Genomic DNA, 9,194 nt, shown 5'->3' with positions numbered 1-9,194 from the left:
ACAAGGGTCCATTGTTACGTCTTTAAGCAACACTAGTAGTAAAGTCAAGCTCCCAGCTGTGAGGTAGGCACCAGAGACACTAGCTGACTGGCAAAGGAACGTGGCTGTCTGTGGATCCCAGGCTGTGTCACTGTCCACCCCACATCCCTTCATCCCTACTCTTCAATCCTTAGTTTGGGTAATGGGGTAAGTGTATGCAACCATGATGGTGACTGTGCTTGAACTGGTGCTGTGCTACCAGGGGAAGAAGTTGCGTGGCTTCACCTGTAAGCTGACCCGCTCTGCCCATGGCTTCCTGCCTGAGAGCTCCTGGCAGATCGCAGCCCAGGTACTACTGCCATACCTGGTGGCTGGACTGGGAATGGTCTCCGCTGGCGTCATCGTGGACATTGTACAAGTGTGGATCTAGGGGACAGACTTCCTGCCATCCACTACTTCTGTTTCTAATCATCTTTTAAGTTTGTGATCACTTTGTGGTGGGGTGGGATGGGGTGTGGTGGGATATGGTGGTGTGGTGGGATATGGTGGTGTGGTGGGATATGGTGTGCTGTGGTGGGATGAGATGTGGTATTGTATGGTGGGAGGGGATGTGGTGTGGTATGGTATGATGTGGTGGGGTGTGGGTGGGTAGGATAACCTCAAAACATTTATTGGCATTCTTCTGTCTTCTGCATCTTCCGTCACTGGTACGTCACTGGCTTTCATTAAGCATCCGTTCATGCTGCTCTATTCAAGGATGAGTCTGCTATTTTTAGTGTTCATTATAGATTTCAGTCTCACTTGCTTTTGTATAACCTATTATATGCCTATTTGATGAAGAGTGAAGGTAATGAAAATGGTCAGATCATTTAAGGCCAACATGGACAGGAACACTTCCAGCCCTGTTAGATCATATGAGGGCCTGGTTTTATCCTGTTTGAAACTCTCTGGACATTCTAGTAACCGGGGCGTTGGAAAGATGGACAATGACTTGAAACAGGGGAGTCGTCACGGCTTACATTTCCTCAGAGGCACATCAGTTGGTTGGATAATAAATCATCCACCATGGTTTCTGTTTATATGTTCTCTCTTATATCCTCTCTCCTCCTTCCATTACCATACAGATCAGATCTGGATGTGGGAAAGGGTGGTCTGGGGAGGAAAGGGTGGTCTGGGGAGGAAAGGGTGGTCTGGGGAGGCTCTATTTATAAAAAAATTATTTCACCTTTATTTAACCAGGTGGGCTCTAATTGAATAGAGAGAGAATGGACAGGTGGGTGACAGAGGGAGGATTGATGAATAAGGCTGGTAGCGAGAGAGACAAAGTTCTGAGCTGGAGCTAAGGTTCTGGATTGTCCGCCAGGGGAGGCAGAAGGAACTGGGACACTTAGATGATTGTTGAGCTTTGGGATGATGGCTGTATTTGAGGACAGTATACAAATACAGTGCCCTCCTGTAGCTCAGTTGGTAGAACATGGCGCTTGCAACGCCAGGGTCAATTCACACTGGGAGCCAGTATGAAAAATGTATGCACTAACTGTAAGTCGCTCTGGAGAAGAGCGTCTGCTAAATGACTAAAATGTAAAAATGTATACGTGTTTTTTCCTGTCGGAGTCCGGCTGAGGGGTGACAGTTGACATGATCTCTGTGTGTTGCAGCACTGGGAAGTGTCATCACAGAGATCTTCATCCTGGTCCCAGCTCTGGTGAGGCTGAAGGGAAACCTGGAGATGACCTTGACTGCTCGCCTCTCCACTGCAGTGAGTCCACATCTTCAGCATCCTATTGTAGACGTAGTATTAGCCAAAGTAGCCTGGTCTCTTTATGCTCTCTTGTTAACTCCTAGGGGTTAGTATCAGTCTAAAGAAATACATGTTCCCACGCTCTTGTTGAAAAGCCAAAGTTTGATGTTGGTGTATGTTGTACATTTACATTACATTTTAGTCATTTAGCAGACGCTCTTATCCAGAGCGACTTACAGGAGCTGTACTGATGATCTCTATTGCTTAGGCTAACACTGGCCAGCTGGATGACCCCAAGCATCAGTGGAAGATGGTGTGCAGCAACCTGGCTCTCATTCAGGTCATATCCAATATGTCATGACATCATTATATTAAATAATGAGTGTAGTCCTTTGTATTAATTTACTGTTGGGAGGGAGACAGGCAGGCAGAGACATTCATACTGCTAAGTCTTCCACAGCATTTTAAATTGTAAATGTTTAGTCATTTAGCAGACGTTCCTATCCAGAGTGACTTACAGGAGCAATTCGGGTTAAGTGCCTTGCTAAAGGGCACATCGACAGATTTATCACCTAGTCGGCTTAGGGATTCAAACCAGTTGCCTTTCGGTTACCGGCCCAACGCTCTTAACCACTAGGCTACCTGCCACACGCCACAACTTCTCCTTTTCATTTCCCAGCCTGAAAGACAGATAGCAACACTAACTGAAGGCCGTGGCTAACTTGACCTTTACTGGAGAAACGGATCCCAGTAAAAACAGGTGTTGGACTAGTCCAGGGTTAGGAAGAGGTCAAGATAGCCCTTGGTCACACATTATCCAAGGCATGATAATGTAGGTATGCTAAGCCCATAAGGTACAGTAGATGTGATGGATAGATGGACCCAGGGGTTGTGAAGGTCCATTCTCTCCCCAGGTTCAGGCCTCGGTAGTGGGCTTCCTGGCTGCAGTGTCAGCCATAGCACTGGGTTCCATGTCTAGAGGTGGGGTAGAGCTGGACCAGGCTGCTGTAGTCAGTGCCAGCATCACCATCACTGCATTCATGGCAGCACTGTCTCTAGGTGAGTTCACCCTGAGATTGTTTTTATTGGATTGAGATGCCAAGTGTCTTGATGGTAGTATCTGTTACGGTTTGCTCCCCTACCTCCCTCTCTCTCCCTCTCTTCTCCATACCTCTCTCTCTCAACCTCACTTCCCCTCTCCATCCTTCCCCCTCTCTCTCGCTCCCTCCCTCCATAGGTCTGGTGATGATCAGGGTGATCATTGGCATCAATCCAGACAATGTGGCCAAGCCCATCGCTGCCAGTCTGGGAGATCTGATCACGCTGTCCCTGCTGGCTGGAGTCAGTACTACACTCTACCACTATTGCGGTAAGGCTTTATTATAAGGGTTTAATTAAACTTTGATTTAGAAATCAGTAATTAAACAATTAATAAAGTTGGTGCAGTGCATGTATCTGGGTAAATAACTATTTAAGCCAATTAAGACCTCCACTTTGTGGTAGTAATATCCAGAACCAGCAGAGGTCAGCATCAGTTAAATTCCCACTCATCTGTTACCTGTTGTCAGCACTGACTACAATTAGCTACTTTTACAAAGCACAATGTGTACATGCAGAAGTAAAATGGCTTTAAAATCTTATGAATATCAAACATGTTGGGGAAATATCTTGATTAATTTCAATGCAAGTTCGGATGTGCTCTTATGTCAGATGAATTGTGTTCTGTATGTGTGGGATAGTGGTATAACGCTGTATTTATTGGAGACTATTCTAACCTGTGTTTTCTCTGTGTAGACGTCTGGTACCTGCGTCTGGTACCTGTGTTCTTCCTCATGTCTAGCTAGCAGCCTGTCATTGTAGCCATGTCCATCAGCAGGTACGACCATAGACTTAAATAGACTCGTTTTTAAATACAAAGAACTATTTAACTATTTCTATGGGTACGACACACAGGACACCTTACCATTCAATACATGTATCTGATCAGTAGATGTGTGACTGGTGTATTTCATTATGACCTTGTTCAGTTTCGGGGGACTCATTTTGGACAAGACTGTTAGCGACCCTAACTTTAAGGGAATGGCTGTCTTTACACCGGTCATCACTGGTGAGTGGACTAATCATGAGTGAGTTATTAACTGTACCATGGGACATGCATGACTCTCTTCCTCTGTGTGAAGATGATGCTGGGGAGAGAGGTTCCACTGTCAGAGAGACTGAGAGAGTATCGCATCTGGCTGAGAGTCAGTTAGCTGTCTTTAAATGGCACATGCTGAGAGATCCTTTCAAAAGGAGCCTGTTTAAGAGACACATGCTGAGGGATCCTTTCAAAATGAGCCTGTTTAAGGGACGCATGCTGAGGGATCCTTTCAAGATGAGCCTGTTTAAGAGATGCATGCTGAGGGATCCTTTCAGAATGAGCCTGTTTAAGAGACACATGCTGAGGGATCCTTTCAAAATGAGCCTGTTTAAGAGGCACATGCTGAGGGATCCTTTCAAAATGAGCCTGTTTAAGAGACACGTGCTGCGGGATCCTTTCAGAATGAGCCTGTTTAAGAGACACATGCTGAGGGATCCTTTCCATATGAGCCTGTTTAAGAGACACATGCTGAGGGATCCTTTCAGAATGAGCCTGTTTAAGAGACACATGCTGAGGGATCCTTTCAGAATGAGCCTGTTTAAGAGACACATGCTTAGGGATCCTTTCCATGTGAGCCTGTTTAAGAGCACACAGCCAGATGTTCTTAGCCACAAATGGCAGTGACCCAGGCTGATATTGGCAGTGCATTGGATAACCATTGGACCTCTGTGAAATATCGCATGCAGTGAATGTTAACATTGGCCAATCTGGTTTCAATTTCCCTCTCCTGGTTCTATGACTATAACGCAGCACGTTGTGTTTTACCACTGTCCCCTCGAGTCTCGTCAAGTCTGAGATGCACAGCTGTATTGGGTTTTGATTAAGATATGACAAAAACAGTGTTTTGGATTGTAAATGTTTCCAAATAAGTAAGAAGTTTTATTTGAGTTCCTCCATTCCAAGACCACAAACTGGAATCTGTCAATGTGGAATTAATACATCAGTCTAACATTTCTAAGAGTATATCCTTATAATGTCAAAAGCATATGGTGGGCAACATATGTGTTTTACAGAACAGAGATGTACATTTCAAGGGAAAGCATATGACTATATAATATGAGACTTGTGTGGGTGATACTCTTTCCATGCATTTCTTGGTGCTTCCTCTCAGGTGTCGGAGGGAACTTGGTGCCTATCCAGGCCAGTCGGATCTCTACCTACCTGTGCTTCTGGAGCGTACCTGGAGTCTTACCCTAGAAGAGGAGTATTCAACTCTTACCCTATGAGGTCCGGAGCCTGCTGGTTTTCTGTTCTACCTCATAATTAATTGCACACACCTGGTGTCCCAGGCCTAAATCCGTTCCTGATTAGAGGGGAACAATGAAAAAATTAGTTGAGAGTTGAGTTTGAAGGCCCTAGAAGATAAGACGGCACTGGCCCAACCCCTTCACCACCTTCTTCTTCTCAGGTAAGGCTCGTCCACTGTCTTTCTATAGAGGGTCATGGCTGTCCGTGGGATTGCACGTAGATACTGTATGCCTTTAAAAATAAAAATAAGATATGCCTGGGACTTCCTCTCTCTTTGGGATTTAGCAAATAGGAACTCTACTCTTTGGAACCACTCTTGGTATTTCTCTTCTATTTATCCTCTTGATTTTCTCATAGGATTTGTACAGATGTACTTTTCAGCCAGTGCTTAACTAACGAGAGAAAAGCTACCTGCAGTATCCATTAGTTGCCTCTGTCTCTCCAGGTGTGAACTCCAAGTCAGCGATGGTGTTGTTCCTACTGGTGGTGCCTGGTCACCTGGTGTTCTCTACCATCTCTCTGATCCAGGAGGCCACACTGACCTCACAGTTACCTTCATCTCTCTGCTCCAGGAGGCCACACTGAACTCACAGTTACCTTCATCTCTCTGCTCCAGGAGGCCACACTGCCCTCACTGTCTCATTCATCTCTCTGCTCCAGGAGGCCACACTGACCTCACAGTTACCTTCATCTCTCTGCTCCAGGAGGCCACACTGCCCTCACTGTCTCATTCATCTCTCTGCTCCAGGAGGCCACACTGACCTCACAGTTACCTTCATCTCTCTGCTCCAGGAGGCCACACTGACCTCACAGTCACCTTAATCTCTCTGCTCCAGGAGGCCATACTGACCTCACAGTCTCCTTAATCTCTCTGCTCCAGGAGGCCATACTGACCTCACAGTCACCTTAATCTCTCTGCTCCAGGAGGCCACACTGCCCTCACAGTCACCTTCATCATCTGCTACCTGTGTGCCGCCCTCCTCCAGGTACGCCCTGCCACTTCAGTCACTGGTCCACTGATGGAGTTTGGTCAAGTCTCCTACAGACTTATAAGGACTTCTCATTATAGACTTATAGACCTATAAGGACTAAGGGGGGAATTCCGACCCGAGTTAAGAGCACGTAAATGGAGTGTAATTCCCTTTAGACACTGTTCGTCTGGGTGGAGATCAAATAAATGAAGGCGTAGCGGAAGTGTGTCTACAGATATGCCGTATTTGGATCTTGATTTAATTCCCTCATAATTCCACCATCTTTACACGCAAGGAAACCATGAATGTCGAATGAACCTGCCGGTTCCAAGTGGGAAAAGCATCAACCTTTTATTTTTTTGATATAATTTATAAATCGATAAGAGCTAGGTAAATGAGTAATCCATTTGGAGAAGGGAATTGTAAATACAATTGTTTTACATGATTTTTCATTATGATCCCTGGAGACGAATGTGAAACCAGTCATATGGAAGCAAACTGAAAATCATATCAACATGACTTTCCACTGTGAAGCAGGCTATAAATAGCTGTGCCGTTATTCCAAATTTGTATGATATGTCCTCATAATTTGCAGGGATGAAATGTGGAGACCCAGGCTTTTCTCAGTTTTATTTTACAATTTGTATCATGTTAAATATTAGCCACTATCGAGAGACACCGTCAGTAATTACCCACATACATTTATAAAACTGTCACTTTAGTGTTCGTTTCCTTCAATTTGTAGCTTACATTTTGCATCATTCCATTCCGTTGAACTTTCTTTCCTTTATCCTGTCCGTGTCGTTGTTGCTAAGGGTCGCTAGCATTAGGCTAGAATAATTTGGAACTCAGACCACACATAGCAGTTTAAACCTGGAGCCTGGCACACGGTTCACAACGACTGGACCGTTGTCATACAGTTCCATGGTTAGGGTAGATTCATAGGACTGTTGTTCAACCCCTATTTTACACTTTTTTTCCACCTTCCAATATTTCATGCATTGAACTTGAATAAGGCAACTTTCAGGATGAATCAAATCACAGTATTTTTGATTAATCAATATAGTTTGTGCGTAAAGGCTCTCCAACCCTGTTTTTATGATTCATACATACTTTCCTAACCCTAAAATGTGCCTAAATAATCTACAAGATCAGAGCATTTTTAAATCTACCAGTTGGTGCTGAAACTGAGACGAATATGCATATATTTAGATGACTTTCTTTCATTGATCCCTATATTCTGACCCCATTCTCTCCATGTATTCTAGTGAGTCTGTTGACAAAATTCTAATTAAAGGTACACCGTATTTAAAGGGATGGCTTAGGATGAACGTACTGAAAACCCTATTGAATGCAAACGGCACAAGAAAATCTGTTGGCCAGCAAGTGGGAAGGTTTTCAGCAGTTGAATTACATTTATTCAGTGTGCGCAAGGAAACCACGCCTGCAAAGCCCAGTACACACCTGCATAAGATAAGTCTGAACACCAACTGCTGAGAAGTGTGTAAGAAAGGGGTGAGTAGGAATGACGTGCATTCCCTAAAGTCTGATTCAGGCCTTTACTCACTTATAAGGACCTCATTCAGATCGGCTGTGTGATTGATTGATTGATTGTGATGTTCCACCAGGTGGGCATCCTTCTCTGTGTGGCTGATCTGATAGTCCATTGGATGTGGAGGAGGTGTCTGGACCCAGACAACTTCTCCGTCCCCTACCTGAAAGCCCTGGGAGACCTGCTGGGGACCCGCTTCCAGGCTCTGGTCTTCCGCTCTGTCTCACTCATGGAGGGGCTGGGACTCTGAGTGCAAGGGGGTTATCGGTCTCCTACGGACCTCACTGTGCTGTGCCTTCCCAGACCAGGGTTCTGTATTGTCTCCCTGTCCTGCCTCTCCTCTGACTTCACCACTGGAGGGGAGGGGAGTTAGTTACTCTACTGGGCGTGGGGATCGCAATGTGACTCACTGAATGCACACTCACTCAGCAGTTTAAAACCTCAGAAGGTATGGATGATGGGGCAAACTCAGCACACTAAATTGAACTTTTCTGTCATTAGGGAACGGTTATTGATCACGAATGGTTGCATTGTATGTTGGTGAATGAATACTAATTTGAACTTGTTTACAGTATTTCTGGATGCAGGATGCAGAGTGGGGCTTGGAAATATCCCTCTCATCATAGACTGGATTCCAGTGGTTCCAGTGGCCTGGTAACCACTGGAACCTTCTGTTGAAGACCTTCATACATCACCACCAAGGCTTAGCTTGAAACTGCTGCACCCATTGAAACAGTAGGGTGTGGAAGAGAACTTGGCCTGTGAATATATCAATGATGGAACGTATTTGAAGGACATCAGTATTTATTAGTGCTATTCTTAGAGCAGCTGTCACAGTGTTTAGTTAAATGAGTTTTTAAAGGAGATTTCAAAACACAATGAATCTTGAATGAAGTTACCATTGGCATATCATCAGTAATGTGAAATGCGGTAAGGGCAAAGCGTTGGAACTGTTCTAAAATCAGCTTAAGGTGTAGGACAGGAGCAACAATATTATTGCAAAATGCCTGATAAAGTTTAGGTTGCACTAATGTTTTTCACATCTTAATGTTCAGCAGCAATCTTGAATGCATAAGTTACATGTCGGTTGTGATTTGTATAATCACAAATATCAATTTAAAGAAAAGGTAGTTTTATTTCAAACATTGCAATGTTCCCATTCACATGCCTTCTGTACGTTACAACTGTGATGTCCTCACTGCCTGCTCATTGGTTATCTAAACATATCTAAACATGCCTTTTTCTACACAATTGCAGAACTCATGTATTATTGAAATAATAATAAAAATAATAATAATTTTTTTATTTAGCAGACGCTCTTATCCAGAGCGACTTACAGGAGCAATTAGGGTTAAGTGCCTTGCTCAAGGGCACATCGACAGATTTTTCACCTAGTCGGCTCGGGGATTAGAACCAGCGACCTTTCGGTTACTGGCACAACGCTCTTACCCACTAAGCTACCTGCCGCCCAGAAATAACCTTTCATAGACATTTACAAATGATGATATCAAATACTTGATAAATGTACAACAAGCATCAATTTTTGTCTGTGGCTCTGGTCAG

At 44.4% G+C, this 9,194-nt stretch overlaps 1 pseudogene across 1 annotated transcript; it reads left to right on the top strand.

The window, feature by feature from the left end:
* Positions 1-202: 202 nt before the first annotated feature.
* LOC311148171 (solute carrier family 41 member 1-like) lies at positions 203-7,881 on the top strand (annotated as a pseudogene). The gene is made up of 13 exons: positions 203-397; positions 1,638-1,738; positions 1,989-2,060; positions 2,635-2,779; positions 2,958-3,089; positions 3,515-3,534; positions 3,565-3,596; positions 3,748-3,827; positions 4,972-5,055; positions 5,220-5,268; positions 5,554-5,637; positions 6,033-6,094; positions 7,708-7,881. The product of its transcript is annotated as a solute carrier family 41 member 1-like (transcript).
* The last annotated feature ends 1,313 nt before the right edge of the window (positions 7,882-9,194 follow it).

This window comes from Coregonus lavaretus, assembly GCF_964263955.1.
Source record: "Coregonus lavaretus genome assembly, chromosome: 20".
In the NCBI taxonomy this organism is placed as follows: domain Eukaryota; kingdom Metazoa; phylum Chordata; class Actinopteri; order Salmoniformes; family Salmonidae; genus Coregonus; species Coregonus lavaretus.
Note: the sequence above shows the minus strand (reverse complement) of the source record. Positions and strands in the feature narration are given on the sequence as shown.